This window comes from Tenrec ecaudatus, chromosome 10, assembly GCF_050624435.1.
Source record: "Tenrec ecaudatus isolate mTenEca1 chromosome 10, mTenEca1.hap1, whole genome shotgun sequence".
Lineage (NCBI taxonomy): Eukaryota > Metazoa > Chordata > Mammalia > Afrosoricida > Tenrecidae > Tenrec > Tenrec ecaudatus.
This window is the reverse complement of record NC_134539.1, coordinates 49,880,034-49,902,310: the sequence shown is the minus strand read 5'-3', so window position 1 is coordinate 49,902,310 and position 22,277 is coordinate 49,880,034.

Genomic DNA, 22,277 nt, shown 5'->3' with positions numbered 1-22,277 from the left:
TTAAGCAGTAGGAAAAACATTAGAATTTTTCTTATAAAGATGTTTAGAGTCAACTTCACCTCGGAAACATTTCACATGAACGATGCACTGACTTCCATAGATTAAAATGTGTTCTTAAATATATATTGCATAATTTGAAGAAGACAAAATTGGAGCTTCATAACATTTAGGAGAATTGCTAAAAAGTCCTACATGTTCAACATTCTAACCTGTCCTCACACCCTCCATACATGCGCCTTTTTGATTTCCACTCTTCTCAAGCTGGGTTCCGGCTTCTCAGTGTCCGACCTGTAGTCTCTCTATAGAGTGCACAGCCTCTGTACCAAGCAGAAAAACCCACTGCCATCCACCTGACTCTCACTCCCAGTGACCCTCTAGGACTGAGAGGAACTGCCCCTTTGGGGTTACAAAACCTTGACCTCTTTAAAGGTTGTAGAGTGGCTGCTGGGTCCTGATTGGCAGCTGAATGTGTAACCAACTAGCCACCAAAGGTCCATATACAGTTTCCCTCGGAAGTCCCTTAATACATAACTCTTTTTAAAATATCTCTTACCTTTTTTGTCTTTTCCTGTTATTTTGGGGTCTGATATTTTCTCATATTTAAAAGTAGGATGATAAATTAATAAGTTAATATAACTTAATAGATGGAAATATAGTGAAATACTTTATCTAAGAAACTAGAGCTGATGCGATCTTTCCAGTGCAATGTTCTGAATCAGAGATCCAAATTACCCCAGGAACAGGGCTAAAAACCAAGACATGGAGAACAATTGTTTTGCGTTGTTAGGTTGTGTTATTGCTTGGATTTCTACGGTAAGCTTTTTCAGAATTGTTATTTCCATTTTTGTGTATTTCCTGTCCATTTTCTTGATTCAGTTTTTTGTTGGAGAGTTCGTGGGACTTTTAATATTTAATTTCACAATCTATTTGGTGAGAGTTTACCAGAGACTATTAGCAGACATTGAGCCTGGAATCTGATCCTAAATCATCAAGTTTTAGCTATGACACTTTAGGTAAAGAGTTCTACCCTTCTGAACCTCAATTTCCTGGTCAGTAAAATGGAAATAATAGCAGGATAGACGATCTGTCAAAGAGGGCCTGCAAGGCTTCATGGGAAAGGTGCTGTGCGCGTCTCAGCAGAGACCCTGGCATGGGGGCTGGCTGAGGACCTGGCAGTGGGGTTATTGCCTTTGCAGCAAACACTTCCTTCCTGTTGGAGGAAGTTGCACCAACTCATCAGTTTCTAGGAACCTCTGTCTGTGGGCGTGCTGGGGACGGGGAGGCACCAAGAGGGGTCAGCGGGGCAGAGCCCTTGTTGTGGGGTGAGAAACTAGGCTAGGAGGCAGCAATGCAGAAAAGGGCTATGGGCATAATTGAAACCTCTGGGCCCTGAAAGCAGGGAGGGATTTGGTGATGGGAGGTTACTTGGTCACCTCGCTGGACCTCCCCGAGTCCTGGGGGCTTAGTGGTCAAAAGATGAGCTGGCATCCGCAAGATCAATAGTTCAGAACCACCAGCCTCCTCCAAGGGAGGAAGACAGGACTTTCTACCCCTGTGAGACTTGTTAGGTAGCTGGATTTAGGGACAGGGGCGTTGTCCCTCCCGTGCCTGAAAAGGCCCCCATAAAGGAGGTTGGGAATAAATCAGACGACCATTAGACTCCTATGAAGACCCCAAACTGACCCTGCTCACACTTAAGCCCCCAGTCAGGTGGGAGGTACAGCTAGGTTCAAACTACACCCAGGCCCATGACATCACCCAGGTGGGCTCAACCCAGCCAATGGGGTCAACCAAAACAATCAACTGCGCCTCCCGGCCAGAGGCGTAAAATATCCTGGCTGTGGGAAGGCCGTTCGATTTCCCAGCTCCTAGCTGCAGGGGACAGTGCACCAGCTTGGGACCTACTGGGGCCCACAGCCTCTCTGACCCCTTGCTCTCTGGCCTCCTCGGCCTCTAGCCCCTTGCTCCCTCGAACCCTGACCCCACTGCGATCCCTCCCCCACTCAAGTTCTGCACATGTGGGGACTCTTTTCCACGAGGTTGCTCATGCCGGTTAGTTGTGAAGCCCTTTGAGACTCTAATGCCTGGAACGTGTCCTGTCCTTCATAAAAACCCACTTGGATCACGAAACGGGCTTCGGCAGCATCAATTCTTTCATCGTGCAAGCCAAGACGCGCGGTATTGCCCACTAGACTAGAGAAACCGTATAATACTCTGTCCTATAGGGTCATATGAGTCGGCAGCGGCACCATGGCGGCGAGGGAGAGGGCCTCACCTGGGAGACGTGGCCTTCCCACCGCTGGCTCCTGGGGCCACCCCTCCCCATGCCCTTGTCCAAGGACCTACATATAACACAGCCTTCTGCCTTTGACTGTTTCTGTTGGCTTTGTCTCAATCTGATGACCTTCACGCTAACTTCCTCCTCATGTGTTCTGGTTACACCACTTAACCCCCAAGTCCTAAAGTGGCACCTTTCTTTCTGAGCCGCCCAGCCTCCTTCCCGCTCAGCGAAGAACTGGGCACAGAATCCAGCTCTTGGATCACGGAACTGGTTCCTGTACGTGGACAGCCTGTGGGCTCCCTGCCTCCTTGTCTTTCCAGCGAGCTCCCTGGGACAGGGGCCCCCGATGGTGAGAGGCTGCTGTTGCCCATGTCCTTTCGATGCCCCTCTCAGCTTGTGACCAGCCCGTTGAGGGGAAAACCAGCCAGTTATTTCTCATTCTGAAACACGATTGAGGAACTTGAGGTCTTAGGAAAAGTCTTCATCAACAGAATGTTGTTTCTGCTGAACAGTCAGCCTTGGTGTGCAGATAAGGCTGTGTGACACCCCTCTCCCCCCAAGAACACCATGGCTCCTCTCTGAGCCCCAGTCTCCCCATCTGCACCAGGAGAAGTGGAATGAATGGCCCAAAATCTTCACTCATAAGTAGACGTCGAGGTGGAGTCCAGCCCTTCCTGGTCAAGACCTTTGCGTGTTTCCCACAGGGTTCGGCCTCTCATGCGCTCCGCATGCTGCCGCCATCGTCTTGGTTCCACGAGGAGCAGCCTGGAGAGAGGGAGAGCGAGAGAAGGAAACATATGAATGGAAGGGAGGAGGATGGATGGAAGGATAGGCTGGTGGATGGGTGGATGAATCGTGGACTTTGTGTGATGGGGCTGAAGAAAGCAGGAGCCAAGCTGCCCACAACCTGACGGCCAAGTTTATAGCCAGGACGTCATTCGAGGACAAAGAGAAACCACAGTTTCCTGCCCCCGCCACCCCTCAATCTATTTTATCTTCCTTCCTTCCTCCCCCCGCTCCTCCGCTTTCCTCAGGTTCTCAACGGCACACAACTGCTGTTAGTGAGGGCCACCCCGACGAACCTATCTCCATGTGCCAGCCCCTGCCCCTCTCATCCCTCTTGCCGTTATCACTGGCCGGTGGTTCTGACTCTGTGCTCAACAGAACATGCCACCGCTCCGTCGGGCACTGTCCTCACAGTGTTGGTTCGTGGTTGGAGCCACTGCGTCAGGCCATCTTGTTGAGGGCCTTCCTCTGTTTGGCCGACCCTCTTCCCAAGCCTGACGGCCTTTTCCAGGGACTGGTCTCTCCCGATACCATCTCCCTTTGCTGTGTTATTTTTCTCATTGTCCTTGGCTCCTTGTAGCCTACTATTTCATTCATCCAACCCTTTTCTTTCCACTCCACTGGAAGTTCAAGGAGAACAGGAACGTCCGCTTCTTTGGGATGTGGAGGAGGGGTTCTTGCTCTGGTCCCTGAGCTGGTACTTATCAGGTAGTGGATTGTCAGTAAGATTCCAGTGAACGTCTGTCTGTCTCTGAGCAGGCAGCGCTCTGCGCTTCCTTACCTCAGAGGCAGTGGCGGACGGAACAGAAACTGCCGCCAACACGGGGTGGTCTGGTTCCCCGTGAGAGTTGTGGCAAGCTCGGGGCTCTTGGCAAGAATGAGAAGAGAGTTTGTGGAGAAGCAGAATGAGCAGGGCTCTCTGCCCACTCTCCTCCACCCAAACCCAGACTACTGTAGAGCAGGGGTTCTCCCCCTTCCTCAGGCCGCGACCCTTTCATACAGTTCCTCATGCTGTAGGACCCCCAACCATACAATTATATTCCTTGCTACTTCACAACTGTCATTTTGCTACTGTTATGACTCATCATGGAACTATCTGATAGGCAGGATGTATTTTCATTGTAGCAAATTGAACATTATTAAAGCATAGTGATTCATCACAAAATAATATATAATTCTATATTGTGAAATATTTATTTCTAATGACAAATGAATGACATTTTGCCTTGAACATGGTGTAGCCTGGGGACAGTCTGCACGCCGGGTGCTCGTAGGTGGGTGCATGTGCATGTGCGTGAGCGCGGACCTGTCTGGAGACGGAGAGAGGAACAGTGTCTCAATTCCTAAGACCATCAGAAATATGTGTTTTCTAATGGTCTTAGGCAACCCCTGTGAAAGGGTCGTTTGACCCCCAAAGGGGTCAAGATCCACAGGCTGAGAACCGCTGATTTAGAACATCCTTCGAGTACCATACAGAATTAGCAACCTAAAAATTAGTTTGCCGTATCTGGTCAAACCTTTAATTACCTCACCCCTCATGTGATGGCTTGCAACCCTGGTGGTATAGTGGCTACACATTGGGTTGCGGGCCTCAGGGTCAGCGGTTCAAAACCACCAGCAGCTCCGTGGGAGAAAGACCGGGTTCCCTATTCCCGTCAATAGTTACCATCTCAGAAACCCACAGTGGGTCGACGGGGTCAGCCTTGACTCAATGGCAGCGAGGTTTTGTTTGGGATCTTTGGTTTAATGTCATGTTTCTCTTGGATGAGGCGTGTGACATCAGCCGGTATTGATGATTGTTCAGACCTTTTACTGCCCTCGGGCAGACATCCCCCACCCCTGACCGGAGTTCTATAACTGGGCTGGGCACCGTGTCAGCTTTGCTACCTTGGGGTGCAGCTGGTGCTGACTGGGTGCTGGGAGTTCCACTGGGCTCTTAACTGGAGTGACATACAAAGGCTGTGTGTGTGTGTGTGTGTGCTCATGGCCTCAGAGAAGTCGGGGGAGGGGGTTATCTAAGAACCCACAGCTCCAAAGTGGAGGCCTATGCACAAGGGGCAGTGGCACTCCCTGCAGCATCCTGGCCCCAGAAGCAAGGCAGCCTCACTCCTGCTGCTTTCTCTTGGTGATAATGAGTCATTAACCTTGGCCCGGAGATGCCCAGTGAATGGTGGCCCGGAACTACCACATACTTACTATTTTAGTGCCCCCGTCCTTTATTAAGATGCGTATTAATCTGGTGGGCCTGGCGCTGCCACTGTCAGTGAACATCACTGACAGTGTTGCCTTACCACTCACCCCATTGTCTGTGTACATAGTGGTTGTCTGACATCCTTTGGGCATGTATGTGGTCAGGAGAGTGCAGTCCCTGGAGAAGGACGTCCTGTTTGGTAAAGCAGAGAGGCGGGGGCAAGAGGAAGGCCCTGGGGGAGATGGACTGACGCAGTGACGGCGTCAATGGGCCCTAGCCCAGGAACAATGGTGAGGATGGAGCCCGGAGGGGGCAGCGTGTCATTCTGTGGTGCCTAAGGTCGCTATGGATCAGAGCCAAGTCGACAGCACCTCGAGCTTCTGTTTGTTCATGTGATCATCTCTGCCTGTCCCCGGGTCTGTGGATGGCTTCATATGGCTCTTCTAGCCGTGTGCTTTGTAGCTCCCACCAAATAATTAGACAGCGTGCTAATCAAATGAATAAGGAGCAGAGCAGGCCTGTGAGTGTGGGACCTTACGAAATAAGGTGCCTGGGACCCTGACAGGGGACTTGTCAATGTTGCCACCCACTTGGCTTCATATGAGCCATCCCGAGGCAGAAAGGGAGGAACTTCACATCTAGAAGAAGAGGCAAGAGCAGAGAGTATCGTTTAAACCCGGGCACTCCTGCTCTGAGAGCCTCTCAGACCTGGGAGACCAAGAAAGAGCGAGCCATCACTCCAGAGAGGTATTTGGAAGTGGCAGCAGAACCAGGGGCCCGGGTGGGAGTGGGCTCCCGGGCCCATGAGCAAGAAAGCGGAGTCTCTTTGGGCAGGAGGCTTGCTACCTGAGCAGGGCGTTACTGGACACCTGGTGGGGCTGGGCTTACCAATGCCGCACAGCGCCAGCGCTGAGTGCTTTCTGGTGGAAACTTGCCTGTGAAGTGGAATTTCTCTGGACACTTGGTAGCTGAGCTTAAAAAGCTTGGCATCACAATTGCCTGAGGCGGACGGAGGTCAGGCAAGAGGCAGAGGGCCCCAGAGAGGTTTGCCCTTGGGCACACCTGAAAAGAGGCGATCCTAGGGAAGGACTGTGCCCTGGGCATTCCTGATCCTGAATCATAACCTGTTACTTCCCTAATAAATCCCAAAGCTATGAGTCTGGTCTATGACTCCTGTGTGAGTATTGCGATGCATGACCAAACCCAGCAGAGAAGCCGAGAGTGGTGTGGGAGGGGCGGTTGGTGTCCTGATTGTGAAACGGCTGGCTGGAGAGGGCAGTATGTCTGACCCCTGCTCCATAGGAATCATCAGCCTTGGGTGGTTGATCTTGAACCTCTTTCCCCCTTGGGAAGGCAGAGGAGGCCAGACGCTCCCGCCACACCACGTTTACAATGAGGGAGAGGCCACACATGGGATTGCTCCTGGGTGTCCGGGGCTGCAGGGCCCTGGGTATCTCTGCGGCTCCCTTGCTGAGATGGGACCACCCTGCCACCATTCCTCCTGAGTGGTCTCTGAGGGACCCTACAGGAAAGCCGGCCCTTGCCCTGCTGCTTGACACACATAGGGTTTTGCTCGTTCGCGCCCCCTTTTAGGCCCTCAGAGAGCACACAGGGCTGTGTTAGGGTGTGACAATAGTCACCATCGTCCCCCCTTTCCTGCCCACTTTATTTACGTAAAGTATCGTAACCGTGGCTCCAGAGAGTTAGTGAGACCAGCAGTAAAGCTCAGAGGAAAACTGAGGGCCACCTTAGAGTTAAAGAAAGAAAGCATGGGGAAACGTGAATCGGGTCGCCGGCGTCTGCTTTGGCAGCTGAAAGCGGCAACCGTGCCAACATTGGCGGGCAGGGGATGCGATGAAAGTGGCTGCTGGAGCAAAAGGTGTGAACTCGTGAGTTATGAAACGAAGAAGCCAGACCGCTGGGGAGGTGGGTGGTTAAGAAACAACGAGTCTCAGGTAAGATCGCTTCTCTGAGACCGTGGCCTGTGAGGAGGCTAGAAGGCTCGATAGTGATGTCAATGAAAAACCTGGTCAGAGCTGGTGCTGAGCCGCCCAAAGTGCTCAAAGCCAGCCGTGGCGGATTGGGAAAATTCACACAGAACCGGCGCACACCGGGTGGGGAGGCACAGGAAGGGGCGAGTGCAAAGAAAGATGAAGGCGATACAGCCAGGGCTCCATTGGCTGGAGACATGGAGGCTGGGGATTTGGTCCCCAGCAAGTGTTCGACTGTGATGAACCTGAACTTTCCCGGAGTGGGGGGGCGGCGGGGGGGAGAGTGCCCAGCAGGACCTTCCTTACTGCAGAGGAAAAGGCATTGCCGGCCCATGAGCTGTGCTGGCGGGAGGTTAGAGAAACCGACAGGTTTAAGAGAAGACATAATGGAAAATTAGATTCACTGTATGTTGTTGACTGTATGTGTTTTGATGTATGTGTTGACTGTATGTGTTCTGTTTGAACACGTGAGGGGGATTTCCATAACTTAGGGCTGTTAGCTTTGTCTCAAAGTCCTGGAAAAACGAATGATGTATCCGTGTAATTTGGGGGCCTCAGCACCAATGATTTGGTTTTCCATTACTTCTCATGGGAAACATTATGCTCAACTTTTCAGCCTTTGACCAGGACTTTGGAAAGGCTGAGTTCGACAACTGGTGGATGCATCACTGTTCAAGAGTTAGCCCAGGGATTGAAGTGTGTGGACTTGGCAGTCAATCATGTAAGTTACCCAGAGACAGTGACTTGGCGGTCTATCCAAAGATTGAGTTGGTCAACAGCTCCTGCTTTATTTGCTCTGTTTGCAAGGCTTGGATCCTAAATACGGAAGGGCAGAGAATCCTGTGGGAGGTTGACAAGGTAGGGAGTTCATTTTTGCAACCATATGTGACCCCACTAAGTTGGAAGAGACTACACACAGACTACACTGAACTCAAATTTAGCGTTAGTCATGAGGATGGGCAGGAAAAGACAACGTTTTGTTGCCTTAAATCAGGGTAAATAAGAAGGTATTGCTACTGGAATTCCCGGTGTGCCTGACCCAAGCTCTGGTAGTTTTCTTTTCTTAAAAAAAAAAAAAATCATTTTATTGGGAGCTTGTACAACTCTTAACACAATCCATATATCCATCTATTGTGTCAAGCACATTTGTACATTAGTTGCCCTCATCATTCTCAAAACATTTTCTTTCTACTTGAGACCTTGGTTATCAGCTCCTCATTTTTTCCTCTCCTCCACCCTCCCTCCCTCTTGAACCCTTGATAATTTATAAACTGTTTTTTCATGTATTACACTATCCGATGTCTCCCTTCACCCACTTTTCTGTTGTCCATGCCCCTGGGAGGGGGTCATATGTAGATCGTTGTGATTGGTTCCCCCTTTCTCCCCCTTTCTTCCCCTCCTGCTATCACTACTCTCATTATTCATCCTGAGGGTTTATCTGTCCTGGATTCCTGTGTGTCCCATTCTTAGCTGTACCCGTGTACATGCTCTGATGTAGGCGAATTTGTAAGGTAGGATTGGGGTCATGACAGTGGGGGGACGAGCATTAAAGAAGTAGAGGAAAGTTGTGTGTTTCCTCGGTGCAAGACTGCACGCTATAGTTCTTTCTTGAAAGAGCTCATGGTGACATTTTTTACTAGTTAAGCGAAACGATTCATGAAAACCTCTGGGAAAATTTTAAATTCAAGGTTTAAAGATCATCTCAGGGCAATCGTTTGGGGATCATCCCACCTCTGTCTCTTCAGAAAGTCTAGAGGCCATGCTAATGTGAACTTCTGTCCTAGCTACAGGTGTTCTTGAATAAGATTGGGCACCTTTTTCTTATTTGTACTGCATTACTTCCTGTGTGTAATTGTGAGCTCCTCCTGAATGCGCCCTATCCTATTTGTGTATTTCTAACCCCCAACCTCCCAGTGTTTCCATGCATGTAGCAGGTACCCAGGTGGCCTCGGGCTGATTGAGTAGCAAAAAGTCACTTCTGAAAATCTTTTCCTCCGAAGTGACCACCTAGCATGTATAAAGGCATCTATCTTCATGTGTGGTGGCAGAGAAAACACGTTTTCCTCAAGGGATTTTTACCCTCTCTCTCCAATTTGGAATTTTAAAATGAAGTATAAAAACCTTTTCCCTAAAAATTACCTTTGGCCCCTTCTTGGCCAGTTGTTCCCACTCACCTCCTGCCCCCCTCTTACCCCCACTAGCTATCATTCTGATGTTTATCTTGGTTAGCTTGACCTACTGTAGAACGTCATGTAAATAGACCCATCAGGTGTGCATTTGTTTGTGTCTGACTCTTCAAGGACACCTGGTGTCCAGGTCCATCTGTATTCCAGTGTGATGCTCATTCCGTCGTATGACCGCGTAGTAGTCAACCGTGAGGCTGTACCAGTCCAGGTTGATAGGCGCTTGAGTTGCTTCCAACCACAATGGATTCTTCTGTACAAGTATTTTTGTGGATGCATGCTTTCCTTAGGGGGGAGGCGGAGATATCGAGGAGGGGGATTGCCATGCCAGCCTGTCTTCTGTGATACTAAATTTCTTTGCAATGGTTATGAATATTATTATTTTTAATTTTAACAATTTATTGGGGCTCATACAATTCTTATCACAGTTCATACATATACATACATCAATTGTATAAAGCACATCTGTACGGTCTTTGCCCTAATCATTTTTTTCTCCTCTTTTCTTCTTTTACATTTTATTAGGGACTCATACAACTCTTACCACAATCCATACATATACATACATCAATTGTATAAAGCACATCCATACATTCCCTGCCCCAATCATTCTCAAGGCATTTGCTCTCCACTTAAGCCCCTTGCATCAGGTCCTCTTTTTTTTCCCCTCCCTCCCCTTTCCCCCCTCCCTCATGTGCCCTTGGTAATTTATACCTCGTTATTTTGTCATATCTTGCCCTATCCGGAGTCTCCCTTCCCCCCTTCTCTGCTGTCCCTCTCCCAGGGAAGAGGTCACATGTGGATCCTTGTAATCAGTTCCCCCTTTCCCCCAGAACTCTGATCACTTAAAAGGGGAGACTGTCATTATGTGGCCTGGGTATTTCCTGGTGTATAAATGTTTTGTGCTTCTTTAATTGGGGTGTTGGGGGGTTCTATCCCAGCCACTAGACAGTATGGATATTTAGGGGTTTATTCTAGTTCCATGATAGCCCAGAGTTGACACAAAGAAGAGCAAAACAACACAGAAAGAATATGACCTTCACACTGAACCATATAAAGCCTCTCAGAGAACTTGTTTGAGAACGAGGAAGCCCAAATCCCTTGGGCAATGCAGGCGTTTGGAGCAAAGACTTGGACGGAAGTAAACAGAGAACCAAAGACAGTGGCTTGAGTCTGGACACGCCGCGTTATAAAGGCACACAGCTATCCCTGCCTTTCTGTTTCCAGCTCGAGAAAGCAGAGATGTTAGATGCTGTGAGGACGAGCCGACACGTTCAAGGGCACGTCCAGTAAGCCGTAGAGTGCAGTGTGAAATGAGATCATGAGGAAAGAGGCAGGCACACACAGAGCTTGTTTTATGCGCTGCTGACTGGCACCTGTTGCCCCAGGGCCTCAGCTGCCCTTTCTGGTGACGACCGATAAGGTCGGATATGCATCAACAATGACTCTTTGTGAGTAGCCAGCTGGGCTCAGATGGCCATTGCCACCGCGCTCCTCTTTGGAGTGAGTACTGTCGTGTTCCTGATGCTTGTAGTTTTGGGAGATGGTTCTTTGTAGGAAATGCAAAGAACCATCTCCCCAAACCACAGCGCCTTCTCCCCTCCAGGCAATGCTCTCCAACCCCTTGGCAATCACTGAGCTTCACCACGCAACTCATTCTCTGTCCGTCACGGCAGAGAACAAAAGACTGGCTGTCATGGAAAGTCTGTTTGGGACGGGGTAGCCAAAGATGTCAAGGGTAAATATGAAATGGGAGTAAAAGGCGACAATGAGCTGCATCCTATAAAAATCTACATTACTGGCATCTTCGTATAAAAAAAATGAAACTTGCTGCCTGTGACCCAATTCCAACTCCTAGAAATCCTATCGGACAGGGCAGAACCTCCCCACAGTCCTGTACAGTGCGAGACTGCACATCGGTAGGGCGGCAGATTGTCACATCGTTCTGCGGGGTGGCTGCTGGGTTTTCATTAGTGGATGCACATTAGCTCACGGTGATACCTGGGTGCCCAACATGGTGTAATATCTGCTCTTTATAGAAAAGTCACCTCTAAGTGCTTTGTAGGCATTAACATATTTAATTTTCACCACCACCCCGAGAAGTGGGCACTCTTATCTTCTGTTTACAGATGAAGAAATCGAGGCACAGTTTAGTCGGAAGAACACAGCACCAGGGACTTCAGGAACAGGGGGTTCGTCAGTTGCTACTACCTCATCCAGTGACCTGGAGCCTCCCTGTCTCCATCAGGAAGATGCGGGGCGGGGGGGGGGGGTGTTGATCCTTCTGTCATCTCTGACTTCTTTCCCAGCACTGATGTTCCGTGAATCTGTGCGTGACTCTGGAGGGGTCAGAGAGACTTTCTGAAGCTGTTTCCTCATCCCTACAATGAGGAGGACCGTCCTCCCTGGGAGCTCCCCCTGGTTGCCCACAGGGCTTCTGTGGCAGGGCCGTGTGAAGAAGCTGTCATGGAGCTGAGGCATTGTGTGTGTCTGTTGTCTCCCTAAGGTGCCTGAGCCACTAGGGAATGATGGACATGGTAACTAGGAAACCCGGACATTAGGTGTGTGCCAGGCACTCCCGAACTGGTGACTTGCTTGTCAGGGTGAAGTGACGACACCACGGGGAATATAGGACATTTTGACCTGACTGGGTCATAGGGATTCTTCATAATAAGTGCTTGACATCTGATAGAGAACGAATGGTAGGAAAGGGGGTGCTTTCTTGGACAGAGCAAGAGCAGGGCTGGGACTGCTGCCCTGGCTCCGTGGCAGGGAGGCATTGCAGTGACCCGTCCCGCAGGTCATCAACATCGTGGATACCTGAAAGAGGGACTGGGAATGAAGATGGGCAAGAGACGCGGAAAATGGAAACAAGACAGGAGTCTGATCAAGTCTCGTTTATTGAGCTGAGAGCAGAGGCTTAAATAGCCAGTGAAGGGTGGGCACCATTACGTGATATGGAAATAAGGTATAGCTGGGGTAGCCAATAGTCACGCACCTACCAAATAAGGAATACATGGTGGGCGATTGTGCTCAAACCAGTCCGCATGCTAATGAGGCATACCGGGCACCTGGCGGAAGTGCTGCCAGGTGTGTGTTGTCCAATGAGCATAGCGGCTGCTAGCAATTGAGCACCAATCCCAGCAAAGGTCAAGTAACTAATGACTGCAGGGGAGACAAGGGCAGGAAGACCATTAGGCACAATTTATATGACAGAAAACCGAGAGTAAATACATGAAGGTTGTATATGGCTTTGATCCAGGGCTGAAGAACATGCAGTTCCCTACACTGCAGGACACACCCCAGGGCCTGGGGGCATCACCCTCTGGACTTGATTCCCGCCTGTGTGAGCTCAAGGAAGCCACGAAAGCTCCGCCTCCAGCTCCTCACTGTCAAACGGGGAAAACATAGGGTGGCTGTGATATTCAACAAACCACCCACCCAAACCACCCACCCACTCAACCAACCAACCCACCCACCCCTCATTGCTATCAAGTCAGCCCTGACTCATAGCGATCCCATAGGACAGATAATTGCCTAGATGAGTTTCTGAGTCTGTAAATCTTTTTTTTTACATTTTATTAGGGGCTCATACAACTCTTATCACAATCCATACATATACATACATCAATTGTATAAAGCACATCCGTACATTCTTTGCCCTAATCATTTTCAAAGCATTTGCTCTCCACTTAAGCCCTTTGCATCAGGTCCTCTTGTTTTTTACCCCCTCCCCACTCCCCGCTCCCCCTCCCTCATGAGCCCTTGATAATTTATAGATTGTTATTTTGTCATATCTTGCCCTATCTGGAGTCTCCCTCCCTGCCCTTCTCTGCCGTCCATCTCCCAGGGAGGAGGTCACATGTGGATCCTTGTAATCGGTTCCCCTTTCCAACCCACTCACCCTCCACTCTCCCAGTATCGCCCCTCACACCCCTGGTCCTGAAGGTATCATCCACCCTGGATTCCCTGTGCCTCCAGCCCTCATATGTACCAGTGTACAACCTCTGCCCTATCCAGTCCTGCGAGGTAGAATTTGAATCACGGTAGTTGGGGGGAGGAAGCATCTAGGATCTGGGGGAAAGCTGTGTTCTTCATCGGTACTACCTCGCACCCTGACTGACCAATCTCCTCTCCTAAACCCCTCTATGAGGGGATCTCCAGTGGCTGACAAATGGGCTTTGGGTCTCCATTCTGCACTTCCCCCTTCATTCACTATGGTGTATATATACATATATATATTTTTTTTTTTTTGCATGATGCCTTATATCTGGTCCCTTTGGCACCTCGTGATCGCACAGGCTGGTGTGCTTCTTCCATGTGGGCTTTGTTGCTTCTGAGCTAGATGGCCGCTTGTTCACCTTCAAGCCTTTAAGACTCCAGACACTATCTCTTTTCCGGGCACCATCAGCTTTCTTCACATTTGCTTATGCACCCGTTTGTCTTCAGCGATCGTATAAATGATATGATTTTTTGTTATTTGATGCCTGATAACTGATCCCTTCGGGACCATGTGATCACACAGGCTGATATTCATGTGGGCTTTGTTGCTTCTGAGCTAGATGGCCACTTGTTCACCTTCAAGCCTTTAAGACCCCAGACACTATCTCTTTTGATAGCCGGGCACCATCAGCTTTCTTGAGTTTGTAAATCTTTACCGAAGTAGAACACCTCATCTTTTTCCTTCGGAGCAGCTGGGGGTTTTGAACTGCTGGTCTTTTAGTGAGCAGCTCCACTCATGATCCACCAAGGCTCCTTCAAAGAGAAGTGATGTCACCTCCCTTTTGCTCACTCCACAGCAGCCAACTTGAAGGAGGAGACCTCACATTGGCTGGGGTCACTCCCTCAAGGGGCGGGGGTATGGGAGATGACCATCCACTTGAGGCTGTACAGAATCCAGATAAGGCTGGGGCAAATTGAGTCCCCCCTGCTCCCCACCACTCCCACACCCCCAACTAGGATCAAAGGAAATCCTCACCAGAAGACCAAACTAGGAGCAGGAGAGGAGATCATCCCATTTTGGAGGAGATAATGATGGTTCTGCTGGCAAGTATGGGGGTGATTGGGGAGAAGTAACCTCACAAAGGGAAGGGGTGTTAAACAATCACTGTTGGGAACCTGGGGGACAGCGGGCCAGATTTTATGTTCCTGGGTTGACGCTACGCATGTGTTTCTACCCAACCCTTGGTGAACCATGCCATGAACTAAATACCACGATGACCTTGGATGCTGACCGTGCCTGCAGCGTAGCATAAGGCAGGGGCAAGACCAGAAAGAGTTAACACAGAGCTCCAGTTAAATAAACTAGGCCCTGTCCCAAAGTTGCCTGGCCCCGGGACTGAGGACTGGGGTATTCAGAAGGGAGAGGAAGCAGAGAAGGGCGCCCCAGGACTGAATACTGATGGAGGTCTTTCCTTTCCTGCTCCTTGCGGTATTTTAAAAAAATCATCTTATTGGGGGCCCATACAGTTCTTATCACAGTCCATACATACATCAGTTGTATAAAGCATATTTGTACATTCGTTACCCTCATCGTCATTAAGGTATTTTTATCTTTATATTGCTATTGTTTTGTCCTTACCACTTCGCTTTAGCTCTTCAGTGCCTCTGCTGGGTTTACCAGTTGATGAAGCACAGAAGGAGTGGATGCACGGAAACAATACCTGATGCAAGAATTTGTAGGGGCCGTGGGGGCATGGGGGAAGCTGGGGAGGATGAAGGGATTTCGAGAGGCAGTAGTGAAGGTGGGAGGGGTGGGAGTGCTAGAGCTGAATTTGACTGCGCAGCTCATGTTAAAGGTGATATAGTCAGGGGGTGAAGGGGGTGGGGGCAGGGAGAGAGAAAGAAAATGTTCAGAACTTGATTGTTGTAATGATTGTACAATTCTTGACATGATTGATGATTGAATTGTATGATGTGGATGATGTGCCAATAAAACTGGGGAAAAAGAGAGAGGGAGATGTGTTGCAGACAGCTTCTGGAACACTGACGGGCCCGTGCCAAACATCGCGTGGGTGTCCACCATCTAGTGATGACGATGGAAACAGGGAGAACAGAGGGTAAGCCCCCCAGGCTGCATGTGCAGAACAGGTTCCAGCGCTGGAGAAGGTGTCATTAAGCCACCGCAGACACAATCAATGATGTGCAAGCGAGGCTGATGGAATCAGAGATCACTGCCTGTAGGAGGAAGGCGGAGCTTTGAATCTGTGTCGGAACATGCGGCAGTGAGGTAGGGGCAGGTGAGAGGGAAATCTTGGAGGGAGAGGTGTGAGCAGGGTTCCTTGTGAGGATGGAGAGGGTTTTGACCTGACTGGAGAAGGGCTGTCAGCTTGGGGAGCTAGGGGGGGGAGCGTAAGTAGGTGGCAACATTTAGTATAATGACCTTTGACACTTATATGGCACTTAGGACGGGCCAGGCATTATCGTACGTACATTACTTCATTTAGTCCTCCCAAGAAGTCTTCAAGTAAAGTGCTGTGACTTTCTAATGAGTCAGGTAAGCAGCTGGACGGCTAACCAAAAGATCAGTGGTTCATATCCACCAGCTGCTCTACAGGAAAAAGCTGAGACTGTTGGCTCCCTTAAAGATTTACAGCCTCAGAACCCTATAGAGGGTCACGAGGAGTGAGAATTGACTCCATAGCGGTGGGTTTGGTTTATAGGATTTTTAATAAATTATGTTTTTATTTAAATGAAGGAGTTAGGATGGACCTGTTACTTGAAACTAAAAACAATGAAATAGAATGTCTTACGAAAAGTGTGAGAGGATCTGTGGCAGTTACAGCATCTCCTATCAACTTGCGAAGGGGAGGAGTCTAGCCTGTCAATCAAGCCGTAGCCAATGAGACCTCCATGTGGGAATGGCCTTCTCATGAGGATTCTGGGAACTCCTGTCTTCCTCCCTGGAGGTAGGAGGCACTCTCTGCTTCGTCTCCCTCTTGACAAGACACATGGAGCTATGCTGATGGAGCTAGAGCCCTGGGACTGGAGGAGCCACGTGAAGACCCTGCCAGCACTGAGATGCTTCCACGGCCACTGGATCCCCAAGATTTTCCACCCACTGGCCTGTGATCTTTCTGCATTCAGCGTCATTGCATATTTTGCATGAGTCTGAAGAGGAATTTATAGATTGGTGTCGGAAACATGGGCGAATATCAGACTTATGGACTTGATCTGGACTGGGCTGTTTTCTTAATGTACAATTACTCTTTATATAAAGCTATTACTTATACACGTAATAGTCTCCATGAATTTGTTTCTCTAGTCAACCCGGACTAACACAGGATCATACATTCCAAACCCTCTGTAACTGAAAACACACAGAGGCAGGGTAGTGAGTATGCTCAGATTGATTTAGCACCCAGGAATTAAAGCACAGAGCACACACACAGCCCATTGTCACCAAGTCAATTCCAACTCAGAGTGGCCCTCTAGGGCCGAGCAGCACAGCCGCCTTGGGTTTCTGACTTTATTAGTCTTCCCGGGAGCAGACAGCTTGAGCTGCATCGAGACCCGCCAGTCACCCCACTAGCATTAGATGAGGGTGTCTGCCACTGGTGTACCTCCAAAGCTTATCACCCCGTCCTTCTCTGACCTCACTCTTCAGCCCCCTCCCCACTCTAATAACCACGATAAAGAACTGCTGCTCAGTCCGGGCGCCTATGCCTGGAGCATAGGAAGTGATGCTCTCCTACCCTCATGGGCGGTTGGGGCAGGACTTCAGCTGAGCCTGTTGAGTGGGCAGGGGTGCCAGCTGGAGCCAACTTCCCTCAAATCCCATCAGGGCTCCACGTTATAGAGATAAAGGTTCAGTCTCACGGTGCCTGGGGAAAGCTCGTGTGTGGAGCTCTACCAAGGGGTCTGGCTACCCAAGCCCATGGTATCACAGCACTGCTGCGCAAAGGCAGCATGTACACGTGTGGCCCATTTCTCTAGACAAAGCATGTGAAAGGGAAGTAGTCTTGTAGGAAATTCTAGCCAAGCTGTGCTCTGTGGTGCTCTCTTTGAAAGAGTACGGTACCAATGGCAATCTATTTAGCATCTTTTGCATCTGAGAAGGCTAGGAGCCCCAGTGGCGTCGTGGGCTACATGTTGGCCTGTTAACCAAAAGTTCCTCAGTTTGAAACCACCAGCTGCGCTGTGGAACCAAGATGAGACTTTTGCTCCCACAGGGATTTACAGCTTCAGAAACCCAAAGGGTAGCTCACGTCTGCCCTACAAGGCCACCATGGTGGGGCTCCACTGGGTGGCAGTGAGGTTTAGTGAGGCGGCTAGACTCACAGTGGTGGAGGCTTGCGTTGTTCATCCTAAAGTAGAATGCTCCGTGGAAATATTCTTATTCTAACTCTAACAGAGCGCAGTGAGTGTGCCACGAGCCTGGGTGTTCTTACCCATGCTGCAGGCAACGGGTATGTGCTGAATGTACGTATCGAAGGCAAGGACACATCCCGGTCTTTGGTCTTTTAGGAACAATCCTCTTCCCCATGGCTAACCTTCCGGATTCCGACCCAATGTGAGCGCTGACTCTCCAACAGCGCGTAGCAATGGGGGCAAGGTCCAGCCATGTCCTGCTCCTGTCCCCTCGAGAGTAAGGTGACCAGACGTTCCAATTTTTAACTTTTCCCATGTCCCGTAGCATTTTTTTAAAGTCCCGATTTTTGGAAAGAATGCACAAGCTAAGGTATACGGTTTTCGGCTGCCATGTGGCTATTTTGCCAGGATATGAGTCTTATCGATGGTGTCCCGCTTTACTAATGTGATCACCTGACTTGAGAGATCTCACAGGACACCTGTTACCACACGAGAAAGCAAGCGTAGCCAGGGTTCCTGCCAGTCACACAATGATGCTTTTCTGAGCTTGGTGGAGTGGCTGGGAGTCCCTGCTCCTAGAGAGTGGCCCGTTTCCTCAGGATGACCCTTCAGATGTGACCCTCTAGCTGGCCCCAGGTGGTGGTACAGGAGAGAAGGAACCTTGGAGTGGGAGGAGTCGTGGCCAGAGATCTCACGCCCAGGCTTGTCAAAGACCACTCCCTGGAGATGCACCCACACTCAGGGTGCACTCAGGTGCACACTGATACTGTCCAGCTGTTTCCACAGCTGCTGCCAGAGGTCAGGAACTAGGCTGTTCCTGCCGCAGAGACTTCTGACTGGTGTGGAGGAAACAGTACCATGTGAGAACTACGGCACAGCTGTAGCAGAGCAGGTCATCCAGAGGATGTGCTGGCGAGGAGTCAGCACCAGGGACTGCCCCAGAGAAGGCTCATTCTCAATGTTAACATGAACCAAAGCAGAGGGAGTTTGGATCTGAAGATCTTTCCCCCTACTCACTCTCTGTGTCAGGAGCCCTGGTAGCATGGCAGTTAAGAATTGGGATGCTAACTATAAGGTCACGGGTTTAAATCCACTAACTGCTCCGTGGGAAAAGGATGGTTTCTGCTTCATCAAGATTACAGCGTCTGAAATTCAGCTCTCAAGGGGGCCAGTTCTATTGTCCTGTAGTCACTGTGAGCTGGAATTGACTTGATGACAGTGGGTTTGGTTTTCTGGCCCTGTCCACCAGGAACTGCTCTGTAGGCACAATGTTCTACAGACATTACTAAGTTAACTCTCACCATTGCATTCTGTGGTTTCTGTACGGGAGTGCTGGTGGCATAGTGGTTACAAATTGGGCTGCAATCCTCAAGGCCGGCAGTTTGAAACCACCAGCTGCTTGGCCGGAGAAAGATGGAGTGTTCTACTCCCATAAACACTTACAGTCTTGGAAACTCACAGGGGACAGTTCCACCCTGTCCTGTAGGGTCGCTATAAGTCAGCATTAACTTTATGACAGAGAGTTTCTGGTTTGGCTATGATCCTAAGGTTATAGATCTGGACATGAGCTCAAAGTTTCCCTTGCCCAGTGTTACAGTTAGATAATTGCAGGAGTCAGAGTTGGGCTGAAAACCCTTGCTACAAGGCTTTGCCCCAATACCTTCTAAAGACAAGGCCTGAGCATCGAGCCCTCTATGAAGAAATGCCCAGAAATTTGTTGTTCTCAACCAAAATGACCATTCCTTCCTCTGTCCACCCCCACCCACACTTACACACACAGCACACCGCCTACAATTCTTTATTGTACTTGTTTAGACAGCCTCTGCTAGACCGTAGACTTCCTGAAGGCCAGGTGACATAATCTTAGTTAATAACAAGGTGTCTGACTCCTACCAGGCACTTACCACATGTCCTCAGATAAACAAATGGATTCAAAGGGCTTCCATGAATTAATCACGGAAACAGAGCTCCCTCGTCAAAACCACTGAGAACAAGAGTTCTCCAGTTCCTGACTCTAGACCCTGTTCTTAGGTCTTGATGATCGAAACCAAAGTGATGATTTTGGCAAATGTGGAAAACAAAGATTCCTTACTCCGGGGAATAATTTCTGGGTTCACACTGCTGCTGAATGACAAAGTAAAATGAAAACAGATAAAGAATAAAAAGAAAGGTCTATTCATGTTATTGAATTTTCTATGTTTTCAAGATTGGAGTGGAAAACCTTTAAGAAGAAAAAACTCAAGTTCCCTTGGGTAGAGTTGGATTGCAACAGTGGCCGTGACAAAGCTCAGGCATAGTAACAGCGGTGAGGATGGCCGGACTGGACGTGCTTCCTTCTCTCGTGCACAGGGTAATGAATGGCAGGGCAGTTACTCTCCAAGTGCCTTTGCACGGCTGTAGGTCACACTTTGGAGAGGGTCCGGTTGATCTCTGGGGTTGGGTATTGCTCTCCAAGGCTGTACTCTCTGATCTAAGGAAAACTGGGGTCTCTTGGTTGATAAGAAACGCACTTTTCATCCATGACCAGATTCTTGGTCCCTGTGTATGTGCATTCAGCTGTGTAACCATTCAGCTGTGGACCCTGAAGCCTGCGAGCAACCTTACACTCTCCCTCATAGGATCTTGACGGGAATCCTTTCCCCAAAGCAAGTCCAAGATCTTTAAGCAAAATTTTAAAACTGCAATCTCAAGAATTTGGGGATTGATATTTTGTGAGCCCTTCTGATGGAGAGAAAGAGATAGAGGAGTGAGGTTTGGAAAAGGCAGGCGAGAGGAACGAACGTGCAGGACTGGCATGAAGCCTTCTGAGTTAGCAAATAACGGAAGACCAGCAGCTCCATGTTTTGTGATTTAGCGGATTGGCCAGAAAAACATACGTGCGTTTTGTATGCACGGACCTGCAACAAGATGAATGTAACTGACTGACGTTTCATCATCTTCTTGAAAGGAGATGCAGAAACATTCCGAGGGACTAAAGGATGGTGAGTGATGTAGACTATGGACGGATGCATTTCCAGCAGTGGTTCTCAGCCTTCCTCACGCTGCGACCCTCTCATACAGCTCCTCTTGCGGTGGTGACCCCCAACCATAACATTGTTTGTTGCTACTTCATCACTGTCATTTTGCTACTGTTATGAATCAAGTGACCACTGATTTAAAGTAAATTATTTTACTTATGTGTTTATGAAAAAAACATCTATGGAGTTTTTAAAAAATGATGCAAAAATTCATCTGGATGAAAGAAGACGTATTAAAAATCTTTCCATTGACGAGGGATTATGCGAATAACCTGTTCTTGAACAATTTTTCTATGAAGATTATTAATGTTTTCTTGCAGATTTATGTAAGTTCTTGTGTGCACACAAGCACACGCACTCTCTGCAATCACTTGGTTGCATTGTCATTTAAAAATTTTTGAATGGTTTTTTGTGCTATAACTCGCTCTTTTATTTTTTACTGAGTATATTCTTCATCATTCTGTAGAGAAGTCTCCTCACTCCAGTATCATGTAAGTACTCACTTTTGTTTTGATTGTTTTGTCATCGATTCAAGTACCCTGTTATGCCTTTCAAGCTTTCCTCATTTCCCTCCGATTTCCAACATCTCTGGTTGCTATCCTGAAAGGGAAGTTTTCCGCTCTTCAATCTGGCCTTTAACTCGCGGAGGGGGCGCGGGGAGGTGGGCGTGGCTGGGCTGAAGGAAGGGAATCTATCTACACTCAGCAGGGTTTATCTCGGACACGCCACAGGCTCTCCCTGAGTGAGAATGGACTTGATGGCATGGGCTTAGTCGGTAGTTGTTGGAACACAGAAGTGCAACTGATTTGGGAACGTTAACCTCTGCCCTGTCTGTCTGTGAAACCTCTGGGGGTTGGCGGCAGCACTTGAGTCACAGATGGGGAACCTGATGCACCTGATGTGCACACACAGATAAAACTTCACACCCAGCCTCAGTTGCTCTGCGGACTGTGACCCTTGGATTAAAGTCCTCCTCCTCCAGGGTGGGTGCCCAGCATCTCCATTGTACTCAGCAGCCTCCGGGCGCTCTTTGGTGCTCCCGAGTGCTGGTGCCTTAGAGACCACGCTCTTAGGGAATGCACGGCCCTAGCAGGGCTCCCCGCACTCGGACTCTCCGATGGACACCCAGGGCGGAGCTGCGATGGAAGCACTAAGCACACTTTCACCCCTGAAGGGCCTCTCCCCGATGTGAATTCTCTGATGCCGATCCAGGTGAGATTGTAAGATGAAGCCTTTCCCACGGGGATCCCATTGGAAGGGTTCGCTCGCGTGAAGGTGAAGTGAGCGCGCAGGGTGCAGAGAGGACGGCAGCCTGCCCCTCTTGCTGCACTTGCAGACCTTCTGGCCTGTGTGGCCTCTCGGGGGAACTCGGCAATGAACACTCAGACTGAAGACCGTACCACAGTAAGCGCCTCAGCAGGGTGGCTCCTCTCCCGTGTGCACCCTCTTGTAAAGGACAGGACGAGGTAGGCGCTCCGCTTGACCACTCTGTTACACTCACTGCACATTGATAGGGTT